Source organism: Rhagoletis pomonella, unplaced genomic scaffold, assembly GCF_013731165.1.
Source record: "Rhagoletis pomonella isolate Grant_MI unplaced genomic scaffold, Rhpom_1.0 Rhpom_scaffold_00062, whole genome shotgun sequence".
NCBI classification, from domain to species: domain Eukaryota; kingdom Metazoa; phylum Arthropoda; class Insecta; order Diptera; family Tephritidae; genus Rhagoletis; species Rhagoletis pomonella.
In genome coordinates, this window is record NW_023458616.1 from 222154 (window position 1) to 238499 (window position 16346).

A 16346-nucleotide genomic window follows, 5' to 3' on the forward strand; every position below is an offset into this window, starting at 1 on the left:
GGCAGTCAAAAGTTTTCCACTTCTGCGCACGGAACCATCCTCCAATAACCTTAATTAGTTACTAAAATATCGAAGTTTTCGTATTTCTGAAAACTACCGTTATATGGGAAGTGGGCGTGGGGTCAATACCAACCTACCTTGGGTAAAGGGCAATCTACATACCAAAAGGGCAGTCTACATACCAAATTTGAAATTGGTGCTTTTTTGTCGTTTGTTCATCTTATGCTTCATATATTCATATTATATTGCAACAATTAAGGAATGTGGCCAACCTTTTCAAGCTGAGAAGTAACAGATCGCCTTGACACATTTCAATTTTTGCTCGAGTTATCGTGTACACGGACGGACCGACAGACAGACATGGCTCAATCGACTTCTCTTTTCATTCTGATCATTTATTAAATTTAATTTGTCTATATCTATCTCGATTCGTTATGGCTGTTACAAACAACCGTTATGTGAACAAAGTTATAATACTATAATACCCTTGTGCCCAAGTGCGCTCGGGTATAGACATTTTATATAATTTTTTTTTTAATAGAAAATCGAAAAATTAAAAGAAAAGAAAAATAAAAAAGGAAAACATATTAATTTAAAAAAAGAAACGATAAATAAAATAAGTTTCTAAAAATTTAACTCTAGAGTATGGTTAGTTTACATAGTACCAATGATCTTCGATTCGACGAAGTCTTGTTAAAGCCCTGTTGTTTTACAAATAAAAGTAAACTAAATGCTACACATATAATTAAACTTATAAATTGAAAATTAAACTTAATGATATATAACGACTTTCAGGTCCATAAAAAACAAAAATGTTTTTTATTCAATTCGAATAAAAGACTTTGACTTTGCACTAGAGCTCTCGATTTTGTTCGCACATTTTCAAACAGCCCGGGTATATGAGCAGCGAGCACTCGCACACTTGTTCAATGCTCATTACTCGAAAATTTTTAAGCATGAGCTCGAGCAATTCGAGTTTTTTCGAGTAATTTGAGCAATGTTTTTTTTATTATATTGACATTTTTGGTAACAACTTTTTAAATTTTTCAAATTATTGATACATAATGCAAAGATTGTTTCATTGGTATTTAATAATATAATTTATTTAACATGAATTAGAAAGCAGCTGCTACATACAATTTACAAATTTTCTTTTGTTTATGAAATTGTTCAAACACTCGAAAATTTTGAACAAACATTTGAGCAGTTGAGCAATGAACGAGTTTCGAGCGAGTATCGAGCTACTCGCATTGCTCGATACCCGGGTATCTGGAGCTCTACTTTGCACACATTGCGAAAAATTCTCTGTACTTTTGTCCGGCGCTGTACGTATGCATGTACATATGTGAAAAATTAAAAAGTTTGTTTTTCATTCGATACCCATCTTACTATGCAAAACAAAAAAAATATAGCGTTGTTTAAAATTTACGAAGCATGTAAATTTATGGCCTTAAGGCGCTGGCCCAATGCAGGCTTGCTTTGCGCGCCTTGCTGACTTCAATTTGCTTTGATTTACTTTGAAAACTTGCTTGGCCGAATGGTGGCTTGGAACGCTGTCAAAGTAACCAGCTGTCTGGTTGAAAAGTCAATGTCTGTTCCCTTAACGTTAATAATTATTTCCTAGAAAACTTTAAAAAATGTATGAAAAACTTTCAGATTTATTTTTAAATTAATGCGAAATAATGTTTGATTTAATTTAATGTTTGAAATGATAATAATGATACATGCATATCTATATCTACATTTACTAAAAAAACTATAACTTAAAAAAGCGATTTACTTGAAGAAGAAGTTTTTTTCCTCTCGTGTAAAATTTGTAAAAGTGGGCTTTGCAACTTTTTACTATAAGATAACGATATGTTATATATAAATATGGAAACAATGAATCATTTTTATTTCATTTCGAATTACCTGCATTTTATGTGACTTTTTTAAATTAAGTAAGCAAATTTTTGTTTGAATTTATGTATTTTGAAAGGAACATACCTCTTTGTCAAAAGCCTACAAAACGCTTTCAAATAAAACAATTGCCTAATTCAAACTTTGAGGCGCTTAAAGCAAGTTAGGAAAAGCTGCCATTTGGCCAGCCTTTATACGTTTTAGTATATTCCAAATAATTTTTGACACTTCTCGCAGCGAAGCAAGCAAAGCAAGCCTGCATTGGGCCAGCACCTTTATTCAAAAAAATAAAGTAGGTATAAAAAAGGTTTATAAACTGCAAAATTTATGAAAACGTCATTTTATATAGCTCTTTAAACGTCGTTTTTATTTTGTATGAATAAGGCCATTAGATTGTATAGAAAAACCTAATCATAATTTTTACATGTAAGGTAAGGTTATGTTTACAACTTTAAAAAACTAAAATCTCGAGGAGACCCTTGGCCTCCGTTTTTCTTAGTACTCCTCGGAAAGAACCTATGGGCCCATAGATTCTAAATCCGGCACTGTACATGTAGTGTCGCTGCTGGCTATCGTGATTTACACTAAATACAGCCAAATAACGGGGCAGTATAGCGGATGCAGTTAAACAATTGGATGTGTGGTAAACGGCACCAGTTTACATGTTCAATGTTAGTCATTTTGTGTAAGTACGCCTTGATACAAGTATAATATATTATTTTAATAAAAACATACATATATACGTTATTTATCTTATAAATAAGGTTTCCTCTATCAAAGAATCCAAAGTTAAGAATAACTGGGGTAAGTTGTTGCTAAGATTAGGTAACATATACACACAATGCAATTATGCATGCATAGAATTATACTGCACTCGCTGCATTACTGTACAGTAGACTGCATCACCAAAAAAAAGTTATTAAGAACTAAGTGAGCTGGACAGGTTTGAAAATACCTCTAAATATGGAGTTCTTTATGAATAAAAATCGTTTCTTAAAGGATTTTTTGAAAAAAATCTCCTCAGATGACATAACAGTTTAAGCCTAAAAATCTAAATAAAAATATTAAAAACTTTTATCAACGGAATCATAATAATGAGATTTTTAATGCTGTTTTTTAACTTTTTTCAAAGATTTGTGTAAGAAAAACTTGAATAACAGCCCCGAAATTTTACCGATATAGACTTATGAGGTATCAGTGGTAAGGTATTTGCTCACCCTTTTTACCATTTACGTCCCAATATTTTCTTTATCAAATACCAACACATCTTAATTCAACATGGAATGACACTCGTTTATCTTACCTTCCTCTTTCATACTTTGAATGAGCTTATTCACAAAGAAATTTAAAGGGCGTGAAAATACCTTACCAATGATACCTCATGAGTCTCAATTGGAAAGGTTTTGGCTAAGTTATTCAAGTTTTTCTTAAACCAGCCTTTGAAAAAGTTCAAAAACAACATCAAAAATCTCATGATCATGATTCCGTAGAAAATATTTTTAAAAATTTGTATGCAAACTTTTTAAGCTTAAACTGTTTAGTCATCTGAGGTATTTTCTTTAAAATTTAAAAAACTGTTTTTATTAATCAAAAAACTCAATTTTTGGAGGTATTTTCAAATCGGTCCAGCTCACGTAAATCTTAATATTTTTGCGAGATATTTTGGTGGAAGTATTAATATATAATAGATTTTATAATTCCAGTGGAAAAACAGTACCGATGTTTTTTTGTATGGGGAGTGATGCAGTCTACTCTACAGTAGCTGCACTCGACAGTAAATGCAGTAGTACGTAGCAATGTTTTGTTGAAGACAAGTTTTGATTCACTATTTTCAGTAGTCCGGACTTGACACTATTTGAAAGCTCTGAGAAAGTGAAGTATAGCAAAATAAGCAAATGTTTCGATTGCCCTTTCAAAACCATTTATGCAGCCCTCTAATAGTTACATACTTGTTATTCTCTTTCACCTTAACCATTGTCAGTGTTTTAAAAAACTGTAATAAGTTTTATTTCATTTGCTTTTGCTTCTGCTAATGCTTCTGGAAAATAAAGCAGTTTCAGTCAAAGCACACGCAGAAAATGATTGTTAATAAAATGTACCGCGCATTATGCGCGTCAGCTTCGGCAGCCGTCGGTTTGAAAATTTTTCATTTTGTTGAGTTTAGATTTTGCCTCACGTTTTCTTAAGTGACATTTCAACTGCAGTGGGTTTGAACAAATTTTCACAGTATGCATATGGTTGGAAAGGTAATTAAAAGTGTTTTGATATATTATTAAAATAAAGATTATTTTATTAAAAATTTGTTTTTCTTAAAAAAATACGTAATTAACTATATTAAAAGATATGCACAAGATAAGAAAGAGCACAAAAACACCTTTAAATATATGATTTTTAATAAAAAATCTTTGGTAATATCACTAAATGTTAAAATATAATTTTATATGTTAAAAGAAAAAAAGAAGACAATATCGCGATGTTTTTTATTCAAAATTTTCATTTTATATGAAAATATTTTATTTCGCTGTCGGCAGTTGTCCTTAAACCTAACTATATAAAATGATATATCAATCAATCAATGAAAGGTATTTTTATGCTCTTTCTAGTAAATATAAACATACGTATTTTATTTACGTACTTTGACAGATATTGTATTGAAAATTATGTGAAACTGCAAAGAACTTTAGTGTCGACTTAATTTGGACCACTTAAATGAATTTTTCTGTAAAAAAATCTATTTACCTAAAGAAACCAAAAATCAGCGGTTTTTGTTCACACACCGTGAATAACCCTATTGCGTCGCTGCATAAGGTTGGTAGTACTGATAAATTTGGTTGCATGTGAAGCATAATCAGCCTTAAGTTTTGTAAAGTTGTGTTACGTTTAAGAAGTTGTGCGAAGTATGCATAATCAGACCTTACTTATGTAAATTAGTAAATTTTAGTTGAGAAAAATAAGTCCACGCAAAGGATTTCACAAAAATGTATTAAAGCATTATCATTTTTCAAAAGTGCCATTTTCGCACTTTATGCCAGACTGAAAAATTAAGTGCCATTTGTAGTAAAATAGGGCCAAAAATGGCATGGTTTGACCCAAGATGGCAGCCCTGAGTGGCAGTCGATCAAACAGAAGTTTTGCTTTCACAAGCCGTCAGCATTCCCATGCATTAGTCGCAGTCGAACCAAAAGCAAAGATCGATTGAAGCAGATAAGAAGCAGCTAGTTCGTGCTGAAAAGCAAACGATTCTTTCGTCGTTTAAAGTCCAAACCGCGTAATGTGGTTTTGCAAAACTTCGTAACTTACTTTTGTGCCAAAAACAATATTAGCTCCCTGGAAGCTCCTGGCATCAAGCACTTATCCATTCATACTAAAATATCGATACTTAGATATAAGAAGAAGAGATAGTTAGGGATAAAAGTGAGAACCGTTTTGAAATAAGACAAGTTATACTCCTCCTATAAAATTAAGGCAACTTCACATACGAGGTTTAGCATTTTCTTGATACGCGGTTTTGTACTTTAAACGACCTTTTGCACCAAATTTCCATCCAAATTTGGAACTTTTTAATCTGGATATGCAGTTACATGCCTCATAAAATTTTAGTAAAATTAGTACAAGTTTTAAACAGCGTTTTTTCATATAAGAAGTGCAGTTATAAAAACTGGCGTTGATTTAAAAAATTTTTGTTTGCAAATGTTCCTCCGCATTTTCTTCTAATTCATTTTTGTATGCAAAAAAAGCCATCAGCAAAAACGTATCAAATATCTATGCGGTTTTTAGGCGCGTAAAACTTCAGCCATGTAACTGCGTACCCAATAATTCAGATTAAAAAGTCCAAAAATATCTATGTTTTGTTCAAATGTTATTGAATTTTTATTTTCGAACGGTTTTGTTGTTCTATAAGCGAATAAATAAATCTTTTGTAAAATGCATTCAGTTATATTTATCCCCAGATAAATACCCCTTTTACTTTCTTAGTTGCACCCCAAGTCCCCCAATTTGTTCTTATCTGTACGCCTTTCGGCATTTTAGGTCTGGCAACCCTATTCTCAGGTCGAAGAGCAAACGATCGTTTGCTTCTAAACATTTTTCGTGTTGCTGCTGTGGCTATTCGTTTTCGTTTTCAAATATGACAGCGGAAGCAACTGACGAACTGCGAAATCCAATCACTTTCTTCTGCTTCTGCTACCGTACTTTTCAATAAGCAAGCAGCAGCAACAAGTTCTTCAAACAATCTTTTGCTTCTCAGCGCTTCTTGTGCTGCTGCTGTGGCTGTTCGTTTTTTACCTCGTTTTTATTAGCTTGGGATGAAACTATGTAATACTGATGCGCCTAAAAGATGCAGCGGTTTCCATTCTCAAGTTACATACCTTATGACAGTACGAATTTGAATGGCTTTAATTTTCCATTCTTAAAGTAACCTGATGACAGTACGAATGGAAAGCGGGTTTTAGCTTTTTAAAAATATTTTTTTTTTTTCGAAGCCAAAGCAAAAGCATGAATATTGATTTAGAAGCAAGACAACTTCAGAAGCACAACATCAGCACATTTTCGATGCTTTTGATAATATTGCTTAAGCATTTCAAACCCTGCCATTGTACTTCGAAATGCTAATTATGTTATAAAAGCAGTGCCAAATAGCAGACACTTCTACAATCCCAAACTTATTGCTACTACCTGTAGATGCGCATATATCGTCCTGTTTATGCCAAAAATATGAAAGTGTAAAAATTAAAATGTTGGGAAATCAACTATGAAATTTTTTTATGAGAACTATCTCTACATTCATGCAAATCATACTGTAAAATATGTGTGTTTCCGTGTACGCATAGTATTCAGGATCTTGGTGTTATACCATAGAACACACCCAATCTACCCGGGTAGTACAGTACCCTTAAGCTTACAACAATATAAATATTAACGAGCCTGTCGTTTTATTCACAATTTCAAACCAATGAAATACATATGTACGTGATAAAGTGAAGGAAACTGCGTTTTCACTTGCACTAGCACCAGTTAGATCAACCAAAGCCTATACTAGCAACAAAATTTAAATATTTTAACTTTCCCATGGAATAACTTTTCTAAGAACCATTCCATCCGACTCTGAGGAATTTTGGGTAATTGCTTACGGAGTGAAAACCGCAATAAGCAATAAAAGTTTGGAAATATAAGTAAATTCATATTATTATCCTTGCCGCACTCACATGCTCAGGATGAGGTTGGAAAGCCTTAATTCAATAGTTCGAATAAAGTGTTATATGAAGGCTAATAGTTTCTGCTGCAAAACGTTTCCAATATCCAACAGTATGTTATCAAGGTTGAATAGCTCAATATATGACAACAACAGAAATGTAAATCATTCAGACACTATAGGTGATTTTGAAGAAATTGTGGAAATAGCTGATCTCGCCTTATTATAGGTCTTTATTTAGTTTTTAGCGCCAAGCTCTTAAAAGCGGATTGTGCGATCAATCAAATAATACGATTTAAAATAATTTTAATAATTGCGCAGTCCTATTGCAAAATATGTTGAACAAATATTTTTAAAAAGTATGCGTGTTTTTAAAGAAAATTGTTTCTACATCACTATTTATTGTATAAGTGACTTGTGTTATTTATTATTACCCCCTGAAGGTATTATATTCGTTTTTGGTTTTAAAAACTATATTATAACAAGATCTCATTTTTAGAATAAAAGTTTTGTTAAATCGATTTCATGAATTTTATTTAGAAAAAAAATTTGGCGCCTTTTGGCGATTTTTTTCAGAAATTGCGCTTTTTTTTAAACAATCTGGACACCCTGGCTAAGTGTCGAGCCAGCGCTGTTGTCATATTCTTGTTTTGCGCATCCGTTTTATGTTCGTTTATTCGTACGCCTAGTGCTCTTTTCGTTGTGCCTACGTAGCATTTGTTGCAGTTTTCATTGCCATTGCCATTGCATTTAATTTCATAAACTACATTGCTTTGCTGCTCCTTCTCAATCTTGTATTTCGTTTTTGTGAATATTCTATTAAGCGTATTATGTGGCTTGTGAGCATATATTATTTTGTCATTTCTTATTATTTTTCGTAGTGTTTGGTTGTTTGTTAGTCCTGCTATGGGCGATTCCACCGTCACGGGTGGACATTTGTACAGAAAAATTTTTTTTCTTGTTTAAATTTTAGTATAAAGTACTCAACAATTCTACATTTTGATAAAGCTACACCTAATTGATTATTATATGAGTTATTACAAAATACGAAAAAAATTTCAGCTTACATTTGTATGGAAAAAATTTTATTTATTTATTATGTCACGGGTGTGACAAAAAAAGAACCTGCTTTTTGGAGCAGATATGTATATTTTATGGAAACTCTGCGAATTTATTCCACTTTTCTCTGTGAACTTGATGTCTTATAATAAAACAAAGAACCAGGAACACAAACAAAGCAGGTGTTTTTTCACCTTTCCGAAAGCTACCGCTACACGGTGTCCTGAACCAGATTCAACTGAATCGGTCTGGAACGACGAAATTTCGGATTACACTATTTTTGGGAAATGTTCCCGAGTTAGAATACGTGAAGTTTAAAATCGTAGCAAGCGCCGTTTTTAAAAACGGTAACCTTTTCGATTTTTTGGTAGGTTTTCGATAAGGTTCTAGATGAATGATTATATACATATATTTACATATATACAAGTCGATTGTATACATATATGAGCAGGCTCGAATATAGGGCGGAGGTGTTTCCCCACGCGGCCAGATTTTTCCTTAAATTTAGTTGAAAGATAAAAATTATAAAATTTTGTTAAGTAGATAAATTTGATTATTTGATATTCACATAGCTTTTATAATATCCAATAATTGCGAACGCGCATGTCTAGATACACATTCAAGTGTGGTAAGGTAATTTCCGTGCTAGTCAAAATAACTGCCAATCTGGCCTAATGAGAAAGAATAGAAAGGTTCCAAGTCAACTCGTGTTGCCTAAATATTGTGATCGCAATGATTTTCCCATAGTTCATGAAACTTTTTGAGCTCGAAATTGTAGAGCGACCTTCAAAGAGACTCGAGGTTATTTACAGCAGGGGAAAATCAGAAATCAATAGAAGACGAGCTTCTTGCATACAGCCCATCTGAGCTTAAAGGAACGCATTCGACTAAAACAATAAAAGCTATTTTACGCATTCCCTTTATCTGTACAAACAGTATAGCAAAACCAATTCTCTTTTTAGACGAAATTTTTCTACAACAAAAAAGACATTCTCGAAAATACTTGGTATTTTTCAAAAGCACTGAATAAGTATGTAGTGATAACGTTGGAAATTCGTTAAAATATTAAAAAAAAAAGTGTTAGGGTTAGAGGGGGGGCCGGCCCATATTTAGTACCGGCCCTGGGCGATAACACAAGTTTATGTTATTAAATGAAAAAACTAACTATTTAATAAAAGAAAATCTAGAGAGTAATAATTCTTTATAGTGAATTTTTTTTGAAACCAGATAAAAGTTGGCCGTTATAAGTGACCAAAATTTGGCTATTGTAGTAGACGACTACAAAACTCCCCACAGGGTATATGTACATGTATATATGTACATATCGAGCTCTGACCGCCAAAATAACCTAAGCGACATTTTTTTTTCAAAATTTTCGTTTTGATGCGAAAATGCAAAGAAAAGAAGAAAATTTTGAAAAAAATGTCGCTTACGTTATTTCGACGGTTATGGCTCGATGTGTATGTCGTCTATTTAGTAGACTCCACTGCAGTATAAAACTTTTGGTACAAAGCTCAAAAATTTCTTGAACCATGGGAAAATCATTGCGAACACTACATTTAGACAACACGTGTTTCTATTGTTTCTCATTAGGCCAGATTGGTGGTTATTTTGACTAGCACGGAAATGATCTTACCACACTTGAATGTGTATCTAGACATGCGCGTTCTCATTTATTGGATATTATAAAAGCTATGTGAATATAAAATAATCAAATTTATATACTTAACAAAATTTTATAATCTGTATCTTTCAACTAAATTTAAGGAAAAATCTGGCCCCGTGGGGAAACATCTCCGCCCTATATTCGAGCCTGCTCATATATGTATAAATATGTACACAATCGACTTGTATATATGTAAATATATATAATCATTCATCTAGAACCTTATCGAGAACCCACCTGAAAATCGAAAAAGTTACCGGTTTTAAAAACGGCACTTGCTACGATTTTAAACTTCACGTATTCTAACTCAGGAACATCCCCCAAAAATAGTCTAATCGGAAATTCCATCGTTCCAGACCGATTCAGTTGAATCTGGTTCAAGGACACCGTGGCTAGATGGTATGCCGGGGTGTATCAATTTTGAGTAAATTAGCGTACTTAAATTTCGAAATATTGCAGTTTCAAGCATTTCTGAAATTTACCGTTATATGAAAAGCGGCCGTATTTTTAGTCCGATTTCAATAATTTTCAACGTTTTGCTTTTACGTGGCAAGGACAATAGCCAAACCGAGTTTGGTACAAATTGGTAGAACGGTTACCGATATACATATATGTGATCATAAGTGGGCGGTTCAACGCCCATTTTCCAAAATTTTACCACAAACGTATTTCTTGGTAATGAATTGTTGCAAGCATCAATATTGAATAAATTAACTTTAATATTTACTGATTTATCGAAGACTTTGTATTTCTCTAAACTAAATGGGATGTGGGCGTGGTTATTGCCCGCTTTTTAAATTTTCGGCCATTTAGTATGCTGTACCACGACCAACAACTGTGCCAAGTTTGGAAGAAATTGGTGCAGCTGTTACCGAGATATACACATGTAACCATAAGTGGGCGTGGCTACGCCCATTTTCCACAAATTTATAATATTCTTAGTTTTCGTCTAAAAATTGTTGTAAATATCAATTTTGAGTGAATAATCTTCAGTAGTTACTAAAATATCGCAGTTTTCGTATTTCTGAAAATTACTGTTATATGGGAAGTGGGCGTGGTTACAGTCCGATTTCGCCCATTTTCAATACCAACCTACCTTGGATTAACAGAAACCTACATACCAAATTTCGTTGAGATATCTCAATTTTTGCTCGAGTTATCGTGTACTCGGCCGGACGGACAGACGGACGGACAGACAGACATGGCTTAATCGATTTCTCTATTCATTCTGAGCATTTATGTATACATTGGTCTATATCTATCTCGATTCGTTTTGGCTGTTACAAACAACCGTTATGTGAACAAAATTAATATACCCTTGTGCACAAGTACGCTCGGGTATAAAAAGAGGACAGTATACAAGATTCACCGACAAAATCAAAACACCAGAGTTCACCCAGAAAGCACAAACAAAAAATTCGTCGGTATTAAATACATACCAGGACTAACAAATAAACAAACACTACGAAAAATAATAAGGAATGACAAAATAATATATGCTCACAAGCCACATAATACGCTTAATGGAATATTCACAAAAACGAAATACAAGATTGAGAAGGAGCAGCAAACCAATGTAGTTTATGAAATTAAATGCAATGGCGATGGCAATGAAAACTGCAACAAATGCTACGTAGGCACAACGAAAAGAGCACTAGCCGTACGAATAAAAATGTGCTTCGTATATTAACTGTGAGTTTATGTACGTGATTATTTGCAATGTCTATTGACACACTTATATATGTATGTTAATGTTTTTCGTGTTTATTGTTTATAGTTATATTGTTCAAATATAGACTTCCTGAAAAAGGTGCGGAAAACAGCACCGAAACGCGTAGGAGGGCTCAGGAAAACCTATTTTCGCATTTTATTTTACCAGCCGAAGTAGCGCCAACCCAACAAACAATTTTACAAGAATTTGGCCCAGATCAACAAAATGGGGATATTTTTTGCTTTTGATATTCGCAAAAGTGACAAAGTCACAAATGTGTTTTTAGCTAGTTCATATTATCAAGCATGTATTGTATATTTAATTCCAGTAATAAGCTTGTAATATCTGACTCCATTTAGATGTGCTTAAATAATCAATTACAAGTATTCAGGACCCGAAATAAATTGAAAAAGTTTTAAAAAATATAAGTAAAATCGAGCTTGAATGTTTTACTCATTGGGCCGCATGCATAAGAAATAAGCAATTACTTTTACTTAAAATTGTATATCTTATTCTTTTTTGGCGCTGTAACCGCCTAAGCGATTTTGGCCGAGTTCAGCAAAGCACGCCAGTCGTTTCTCTTCTGTGCCAACTGACGCCAATTGGAAACGCGAAGTGAAGCCAAGTCCTTCTCCACCTGATCTTCCATCGCAGTGGGGGCCTCCCTCTTCCTCTGCTACCACCAGCGGGTTCCGAGTTGAATACTTTCAGAGCTTTAGCGTCGGTGTGTATTCGAACGACATGGCTATGTCCATGTCGTCGTAAAGCTCATACAGGTCATCGTTCCATCGTCTGCGGTACTCGCCGTCGCCAACGCGTAAAGGCCCGTCAATCTACCGCAAAATCTTTCTCTCGAACACTCCAAGAGCCGCCTCATCGGATTTTGTCATTGTCATAGAGCAGGGTTTTCGTACGTCGAGAGAGGACTTTACTCCTGAATTGCCTACTCAGTCCAAAGTAGCACTTGTTGGCAAGAGTGATTCTGCGTTGGATTTCAATGCTGACATTATTATTGGTGTTAATGCTGGTTCCCAAGTAAACGAAATTCTCTACTTTCTCGAAATTATAACTGTGAACAGTGACGTGGGTGCCAAGGCGCGAATGTGCTGACTGTTTGTTTGATGACAGGAGATACTCCAACTTGGAAAAGGCAGAACAGACTTCGCGGTTTTTGTTAATGATGATGTCGATGTCATCGGCATAAGCCAGCAATTGCACGCTCTTGTAGTAAATTGTTCCTGAGCGGTTGAGTTCTGCAGCTCTTATTATCTTCCCCAACATCAGATTAAAGAAGTCACATGAAATTGAGTCGCCATGTCTGAAACCCCGTTTGGTGACGAACGGCTCGGAGAGGTATTTCCCAATTCGGACGGAGCTAGTGGTATTGCTCAACGTCATTTTACACAGCCGTATGAGTTTTTAGGGGATGCCAAATTCAGACATGGCGGCGTATAGGCAATTCCTTTTAGTCCTGTCAAAAGAAGCTTTAAATTCGGCAAATAGGTGGTGAGTGTCGATCCTTTCGCGGGTCCTTTCCAAGATTTTACGTATTGTGAATACCTGGTCTATGGTGGATTTTCCAGGTCTAAAGCCACACTGATAAGGCCAAATCAGTTCATTGACGGTGGGCTTCAGTCTTTCACACAATACGCTCGATAAGACCTTTTAACCTATGCTTAGAAGGCTGATCCCGCGTTAGTTGGCGCGAATGGCGGGGTCACCTTTCTTGTGGATTGGGCAGAGCACACTTAAATTCCAGTCGTCGGGCATGCGTTCATCTGACCATATTCTGCACAAGAGTTGATGCATGCACCTTATCAACTCCTCGCCGCCGCACTTGAAAAAATCGATTAAAAAGTCTGAAACTTTAAGAAAAAGGATTTGCTTAGGTTTTATGCATACGTAGGGCTGCCAAATATCTCTGTTGCCAAACCGGGACATTTAAGGGGGGAGAGGCCTCTCGCTCCCTTCCATTTCGTTTCGACAAAAATTACGTACGAAAGGATGTAGTAAAATTTTATTTTGACAAAAAAAGCATAAAAACATGAGATTATGAGATCATTACAACATACACCAGCAAAACAAAACAATTTATCACAACTAAAGTACAGAGAATTTTCCACAATGCATGTACCTTTTTTGTTCCTTATAAAAATACAGTTTATACTAAATACATCAGAAAACATAAAAATAAAATTTCTAAACTTTGTGCAAAACTCGGGAAAATGCAATAATTTTGCATAAAAATTCGCAACTTTCTAGTCAGCCCATACAAATTTAGTTGATTTTTGGTATTGTTTTTACTGAGAGTTTCTTCCATACAAACTATGTTCGAAATTTTTTTGAATGTGGAAAACACTGTCAGCAAAAAATAAATAATTGCAAAAAATCAACGAAATTTTCTGGTAACTTCAGACTTGCACTTTATTAATTGGCTCAAAAGCTACATTTTAAACATTTTTCCAAAAGATCTGATTAGAAATTGTGATCTGATGAAAGAGCCTCCGAGCCAATAATTTTGTACGGCACAGTACTTATAAGTAATCTCGGTTTCACGAATGAAAAAAATTAAATACAAGGTAACATTAAAATATCAGTCATTTGTTTCGTTGCTGTGAACTTGTTTCAAAACTTATGGCTTTTGCTTAATATAAATGTAAAACTCTGTGCAAGTCATTTTAACGTATTTAGGTACATACTTATATTAATCATCAACTATTGCTTGTGCAAAACGTGCTAAATTAAAAAAAAAATCGCATATGAAAGAGCACCAACCCAACTCGTAATAAATTGAAGTATACAAATTTCAGTATTTAGTATAGAAATATTCAATTGAAATACGCCAATATTAAAATGAAGCGCTTTGCACTTAACGGATGCTTTTTCATAATTAAGTTAAAAAATATATATATTTAAATTCCATGCTGTCTGTAATGGGATTTGAACCCTGACGCTCTGGAAATTAGCAAATTGTGGCAAGCATCTTCGTGCACTCAGCTACAGCCAGACATGTCAATGTGCATTCAAATGTTCAGTTTGATTCAACACCACGTGTGCGTGGTATGAAAGTATTATTTTTAAGTACGAACATTTCAAAACGATAATCAAATAAAAAATATTCATGTTTACTATGCGTTATTTCCCCCAGTAAATTCATAAAATTTTTCTTAATATTACAACGCGTTTTTTCTTTCAGTGTAGTCATTTTTATGCAAAATTTGTGCAATCAAATCGAAAACCAGGACACTTAAACGAAACCCGGGACATTTTTGGGGTTGGACCGGGACACCGGGACAAATAGTCTAAAACCGGGACATGTCCGGGAAAACCGGGACGTCTGGCAGCCCTACGCAGCATACGCCCCATTGTTTCTTGTTTTACTTTTAAACCAAAATACTTCGAACTATTGTTAACGGATGTCTTGTAATTTTTGTTATGATTTCTGACTACTAGTGAATATAATCGTATTATTATGTAAAAAAATTCGCGCAATCCGTTTTTTTTATTTGACCACTGGAAACCGATTTTTCAAAATTGCCATTTTTGGAATAACCCGAAATCTCGCTTTTGGAACAAAGGCGAATAATCGATCACTCTAATACATACATACGTAGTACATATATGAAACAAATAATTTAACGATTACTTACCTCAGGAAATCTTTCTGCTTGTCCATTTCTTGAGTTTGAGCGAGAGGAACTATTCATTGAAATGATTAATACGCTGCATATGTAAATTATGATAAGTACTGAAGCTCCGAACAGACGCCAGGTTTGTAGTATCATATCGCATTTTTTTTCATCACTGTGTTTTCGCTGCAAATCAGTAAATAACTGGCATTATCCTTTGCAATAAATTAGAGACAAGAAAAGTTATAAAATATCGTCGATGTTTTTGCAAAACCGCCCATCGACCAATTGAAAAACCGCCTATATTACGGCACTCAAATTTTACAGGAGAGCGAAAAAACGGATTTTCTTTGAAGGCATTGTTTTAATTACGATTTAACGATTTTTATGTATAAATCTCGATGCGTGGAGTTCGGGGTTGCCGAATCTCATTTTTGGCACAACGGCGATTTAGGCGGTTTTGCAACTGGTCGATGGGCGGTTTTGCAAAAACATCGACGATATATGGAAGGGGTCTTATTAGGCAATGCTCTAGAACAAGGACGTTCAAAGCCCATAATCTCATGCTGGTTTCACTAAATGCTTTTTAGATATAGGATGTTAAGTAGTGTTGGGAACTATCGAGTGATTTCAACTATCGATAGCTAGTTACTGAATGATTTTGGTAATCGAATGAATTTTTTCACTCATTTATTCATTCAAATTTGGTAACGAAATCACTTTATTTAATTCTTAGTACTGTTATTTTATTAATTTCAATCTAAACCAATAAGGGCACATGAATTTTGAATGAAAACTATCTTTAAATAAATAAATACTTCAATAACAGAATAAAACTAAATATAACACAAGCAAAATATTCAGTATAATAAAAAATAAGCACTAAAAATATCCAATGTAAAAAATACCTACATATTATTGTTTAAATATCGAAATTGCAGTTCAAAAAAATTATTTCTTTTTTCATTTATTATTTCGCCAGCTTTAGAGAAACCCCTTTCGGATGGAACTGAAGTTGCAGGTATACATAAGTACTTTTTTGAGAGGTCATAAAGTTCTGGAAATGCTGACTTATTACAGTCCGAATAGTTTAATGGGTTTTGGTGTCTCTCAACGAAATCCTGTCTTAGACATTGTTCTAATGCGATGTGTGCATTAACATTAGGGGCGTTGTGGCAAATAGTTTTTGCT

At 34.1% G+C, this 16346-nt stretch overlaps 1 protein-coding gene across 1 annotated transcript in view; it reads right to left on the reverse strand.

The window, feature by feature from the left end:
- LOC118749828 overlaps positions 1-15318 on the reverse strand; it is a 26581-nt gene extending 11263 nt beyond the window's left edge. Inside the window, exon 1 of the mRNA XM_036484608.1 lies at positions 15177-15318. The gene's annotated coding sequence lies outside the window, so the exon portion shown is untranslated. The remainder of the gene's footprint in view (positions 1-15176) is intronic.
- Between the last annotated feature and the right edge of the window lie 1028 nt (positions 15319-16346).